The 6,000-nt window shown below is 35.7% G+C and overlaps 1 long non-coding RNA gene across 1 annotated transcript; it reads right to left on the bottom strand.

The window, feature by feature from the left end:
• Positions 1 to 2,571: 2,571 nt before the first annotated feature.
• On the bottom strand, positions 2,572 to 3,013 carry LOC120579741 (uncharacterized). The gene is made up of 2 exons (XR_005645482.1): positions 2,875 to 3,013; positions 2,572 to 2,670 (listed from the first exon to the last, which is right to left on the bottom strand). It is a non-coding gene; the product is annotated as an uncharacterized lncRNA (long non-coding RNA).
• Between the last annotated feature and the right edge of the window lie 2,987 nt (positions 3,014 to 6,000).

Consider the following 6,000-nt stretch of genomic DNA (forward strand, 5'->3'; position numbering starts at 1 on the left):
GGCGGTAGCTTGGGGTGAGCAGGCAGGAGAGGATACATGGCGGGTGGCGGATGGCTATGTCCTGTGGTACACTAGGGTGTCTCACCCTCAGATCTTGCCACCTATTCCAGGAGATCTTCCGAGGCCTGCAAATGAAGAGCAGATCATTGCAGAGCAGTGGCAGCGGTATGAGGCGAGAAGCTCGCCTGACACCTATGACATGGTTAGTGGCGCTGTTGCCTACGCTGATGCGCAGTTAGGCCAGGAGGAGGTCATGAGCATGACCCCTCAGCAGTGGTATGAGGCCATGACCCATATGAGGGAGCAGATCGCGCCGATTTTGACCAGGAGGAGAGCCCAGAGGCCGAGGAGGAGGCACCATCATCAGGATCAGGACCAGTAGTACTATTTTCCTTTTTTAGGATTTATTTTTTAGTTTTAGTCTTTTGATGACATTGAGTTATGTATATATGTATATTTGTATATTTGTATATTTCTACTTTGATGACATTATTTTTAATTTCATGGGTTTTTTTTACTTTGTTTAATGTGCAAATATAGGTTGCTTTATGAACATAAAACATAAAAATAAGTTGAGAGTAGGAAAAATAGGGACGAGAGAGAACTTGAAAGAACTTGACAGAATATAATATAAGTGTCCCGTTGATTTGCTCGCAATTCGTGAAAGAAGAATTGGCGAAGATTTGAGAGAACTTGAGAACTTTGTGAAGTATGTTCAGTTTTCCTCGGCAGGTAACTACCGAGGTTTTCTACGACAGTTTTCTTCGGCAGTTAACTGCCGAAATTTGCTCAAATCCGGCTGCAGTTAACTGCCGAGGAAAACCTCGGTAGTTAACTGCCGAGGAACTTCTGCACTACAAAATCTGGCAGAATCTCCTCTCATCCATTATTGATCTTATCTTCCAAAATTTCTTCAAATGTCTCTCAAATTCTCTCTAACAAACACAACCAAATCCAACAAACTTTATTCAACAAAATCACAAGTAAGTAATTATAATGCTATTAACTTACATTTTAGTTGTTATAAATGTTATTATTTTTTAGTTTTTGAGTACATTTATTATTTTTTAGTAGATTTACATGTTATAATTAAATTTTAGGGTATATGTTAGTTGATTAATGTTGTTAAAATATTTGCATGATGTTTATGTTATATGATATAAATTTTTTTATTTTAGTAAGAGTATATGATTTATAATTTTAGGGTTATTTTTATGAATTTTAGAGTGTATGTATAATGTGTTTTTGATTGATTGTTTTTAGTTTCTTATTGTGTAGATTTAAAACAACGGCGGGGTGGATCGACGTTCATGCGCAATTCAACGGCGGAGAACCTCAGAGGTTGAAGGTTCGGTGCCTTGGTGTAACATTAAGAGGTCTCAAGGATACACTGACTGAATTCAACCAAGGAGTCAACCCCAGAGACACAAGGATGGTGGAACACATTTGGTATAAACGTTCAACACTCGACGAGGGGAGAGTATCATTCAGTTGGGTGGAATTAACGAACGACGAAAACGTGACGACCATGTTTTGGGAGCACAGCATGTTCCAGTGGATCGATATGCGGGTGAAGTTGCTTAGATCAACTGAAGATATCATCAAAAGTTTGATTCCGCCACAAGATCGTCATTAGTTAGGGTAAGGTGCATTCCAACTACAACAATTGTATTCCTTTGAATGAGGTAATTCAAACTTGTCAAACAACAGGACTCAAGCATTTCGCAAGCGCCTCATGTTTCTCCTTTGAAAATATTAAATTTTTGTTATGCTGGTTTAGATGAAGGTATTAAGTGTCAAGGATTGAACCTCAATTCGGTGGCACTTGAGTACCATCATCTAAAGCAAGCCTCACAAAAATTTATTATTTTCAAAGGGAAAACATGAGGTGTTTGGCGAAATGCTTGAGTCCTGTTGTTTTGCAGGTTTGAATTTATCCCATTCAAAGGTAACACAATTGTTGTGGTTGGAATGCACATTCCAACTGCAACAATTGTCTTACCCTGGATGGGGCAATTCAAACTTGTTAATCGGCAGGACTCCAGTATTCGATGAGCATCTTGGACAATGGTATTCAAGTGTCAAGGAATGCACCTCATTCTTTTGACACTTGAATACCATCGTTCAAGATGCTTATCGAATACTGGAGTCCTGCTGCTTAGCAAGTTTGAATTTGCCCCATTCAGTGGTAAGATGATTGTTGAAGCTGGAAGGTAAATTTCGGAATGTAATGTAAAATGCAATGTAATGTGATAACATATATTTTGTTTTGAATGGAACAATAATTATCTTATTTTGTTTTCAAATTTATTTATTCCAAATACAATTTTATTCTAAATACCATAATGTTAAACAAAATGTGTGCGACACAAAAATAAAACATAAAAAATCCAAAACAATTAGGCATTAAAAGCCATTACATTCATTCTTCCTCGTCACACAAATCAATCGGCTTGTCCGCTACAGTCCCTGTGGTACCTTGTTTTGGTTGAGGACCGAAATAACATGTCCTCCCGCTCCTCCTCAACCTCGAGTGATTGTACACCGGCACCTTCGAACCCTTCTTTTTTTCGGAACCATCGCAAACAATTCCATGCCATGTCATAGGTGACTTTTCTTTTTTCGTCTCATCATCGTGAACGTTACCCTGATTCTGATTCTGAGACATATCTACATTTAAAAAAATATGGCGATCAATTCAACCTACACTAACCTAAACTATCCTAACAATTCTAACCATTCTAACCTAAACTATCCTAACATATCATAAAATCAACAAATCAATATAATCGAACCTATATAATCAAAATTTAACAAAAAATAACATACAATTCGACCACAAAGCAACTATTGCATAGGATTCAAAAAACTTACTTGTTTTTGTGATTAAAATTGGCTTCTAATGGCTTCAAATGACTCAAAATCGCACCTTCAAAAATTAAAAACGCAACAATGAAGTTTTGGAAACTCCTATGAAGTTCTGATCTTATAACATTCTCCTCGGTAGTTAACTACCGAGGTTTTCCTCGGCACTTAACTGCCGCCGGTGTCCTAAAAACTTCGGCAGTTAACTGCTGCCGGTTCCTAAAAACCTCGGTAGCAAACTGCCGAGGGGCATTTTGGTATTTTACTCGTGTGGCACAGCCAAACTATATGTGGGAACAGCAATTCTCTCAAATTTGTTCCATATCTTTGTCTACGATTTTAGCTATTTCTTTTGTTTATCTTTTTTTTTGGTAGTGAGCTATTTCTTTTGCTAATAATAAAATGTCTTTTTTATCATTAAAAAAAAAAAACTTTTGAGTTGCCGCGGTCAACATAGCGCAATTGACATGACAATGCATTGTTATATATGGGGTTGCGGGTTGGGGTTCGAGCCCCATACATCTCATTTATCCACCTTGAAAAGCTACTTATAGCTCAATTGACATGACGGTGCATTGTTATATACCGGGGTTGAGGTTTGAAACCCGAACACCTCGCTTATTCACCTTGAAAAATGAATTTTAATCCCTAAACTACTTATAACTCAATTGACATGACAATGCATTGTTATATATGAGGTTCGAACCCAAACACCCCGCTTGTTCACCTTTAAAGGTGAATTATAGCCTCTAAACTACTTGACAAAAAAATAAATTGATTTTTCAACACTTCTGACAGAAATCCAAGATCGCAATATTGGAAAAGTTAGAGGGTCAAAAGTGCTGAAAAACCAAAACATTTTACAAAATCAAACATTTTATAAAGGTTTGTTGATAGAGTATGAATTTTATCGAGATTCGGCAGAATGCCCTAAGTTGTGATTCTCATTGTTGGTATATGGTAAAATTTGAAAGCTATAAATGTTTGGTGTTTTGGAAAAGAGCTTTTGCAAGATTTTATTGCGACTTCAAAGATTATAAAGTTGTTCCTTCATCTTGATACCTGCTTTTCAGGCCATGTTTACGTCTCTCAAATTCCTCGTAGCATGACTTGGCATCCCTCTTCCTTGAATTGCACAATTTTGAATAATAGAATTATATTGCATAAGACAATATAAGTATTTATAGACAAAACTCTTCATATTGGTCAAACAACAAATTCTAAAGTGTTTGGCTTTGGTAGGCTATTTGCGCAACTTTTCCTCGTTGGGAGGATATGCGACGCCCCACATTCGATTGAGTGTTTTCAACGTTGTGACATGATTGTTAGAAAGGCTCAATGTGCACGACCTTCCTTTTTCGAAGGAGTGTGCAACCTTCCTTTAAACATGTGTCTTTGACCATCGCTTTTTTCGATTAGTTGCACTATAAACATGGAGCATGAATTGAGTGTCTCATTATCTAATTATACCGAGTTTTGTCCAAGTATGATGTCTACAAGAGTCACATACTCTTGAATATACTTAAGAAAGAATCAGTTGATCCTTGTTCAGCTGCAATAATGGTTGCCTAATCTTCTATTGCCTCGGGGGAAAACCATGTATTCTTAAATCGCATATTTGCCAATTTTGGCTAACATGATAATTATTTTTGGTGCTGACACTAATGGAAAAAGAATTTAGTCGAGGTATCAGATGAAGCTGATGGGACAAAACCGCAAGTGCACGGTCTTACCGAAGTAGTAATAAAAGTGTATCGTTCCGACATGGAGTTATGAATTCAATTAACTTTAAATAATGATTAGATTGAAGGTTTAGAAGGTATAAAGTTGTATTTTTGTTTAAAAGAAAATAACAGTAATAATAAAAGAGGTGTCTTGGGGTTATTGGTTCGTCATAATGACAAACCCTTCACAAACCAAACTATTAAACCTAGAACTTTATGTTAGACCTAACTTCTAAAGACAAGTTTATCTTATGTCCTCTAGCAATCAAGCCTATTTTGCTAACTCGATAACTATTGGATTTTGGTTCCTCTAGCAACCAAGTCTATTTCGTTGACTTGATTATTATTAGTTCTCCTGAAGATCGAAGCTTATATGTTTCAAAGATTGCAAAGACTATTTCGCTGCCTTTACAACCCTTGTCTAAATTCACTTGTTCGAATATCAAAGCTCCACTTTCGTTTTATGAATTGATATTTGAGATGATGGATTAACAAGTATCAAACCCTCCACTTTCGTTTCCACAGTCTGATAATGGTTAATTCATGTTAAAACGGTGAATTTAGATTAGAGATTAGGGTTACATAAGATTTAGGGTTAATAGCTTGATTTGATTAGGATTATGTCATTAGACTTATCCAACAATCCCAAGACAAGAGAAGTCTACTCACTAACGTTCATTGTAGACATAGAGAAGAAGAAGAAGAAGAACATAAAATAAAGGTTGAACTTTGATTCAAAGAAACAATTGTCACTTATTATTTCCAAGAACAGAAGATGAATTGTTGTGATAGCTAGCTACTCTATTTATAGTCTTATGTCGACTTAAAATCTAAGCAACTAATCACTAGAATGTTCCACAAGAAACTAATAGGTAGCTTGTCTTTAAAGCAAAAGCATCAAAAGATAAATTGGGGGCGTGTCAAGCTTCTTTGGTTAGCTTCATATTTTTGTATCAAATCTTCATATTTTGGTGAAGGATCTTCAAATTCTTTGCACAAGATATTTTTGTATGAGATCTTCATATTTTTGGCATGAATCAGCTCCAATTCTCATTTCCTTTTCTCCAAGACTCCATCTTTCAAATATTTGTTCCTAAAATAAAATAACTTGCAATTGAAGTAAAATAGTTCTAGAAGGAAATAAAAACATATTAAATCTAAATAAAATAAACTTAAATATTAATTAAAAGACACTAAGTAAATGACTCATTAATGACTCATCAGAAGCCTTCAACTGTAGATTCTTTTTTTCTTCAAGTGATTGAAGTTGAGGGATGAACTTTATCTCTCAATTGCGGGTTCATTGATTACTCTTGCAGGACGTTATGTACATTCGTCGGATTTTTTTTGCTACTATAAAATTCATAAAAAAAATATAGATAAAGATATATTGGTAGAGAGATAAAAATAG

The sequence above is a fragment of the Medicago truncatula genome, chromosome 3, assembly GCF_003473485.1.
Source record: "Medicago truncatula cultivar Jemalong A17 chromosome 3, MtrunA17r5.0-ANR, whole genome shotgun sequence".
Classification (NCBI taxonomy): Eukaryota; Viridiplantae; Streptophyta; class Magnoliopsida; order Fabales; family Fabaceae; genus Medicago; species Medicago truncatula.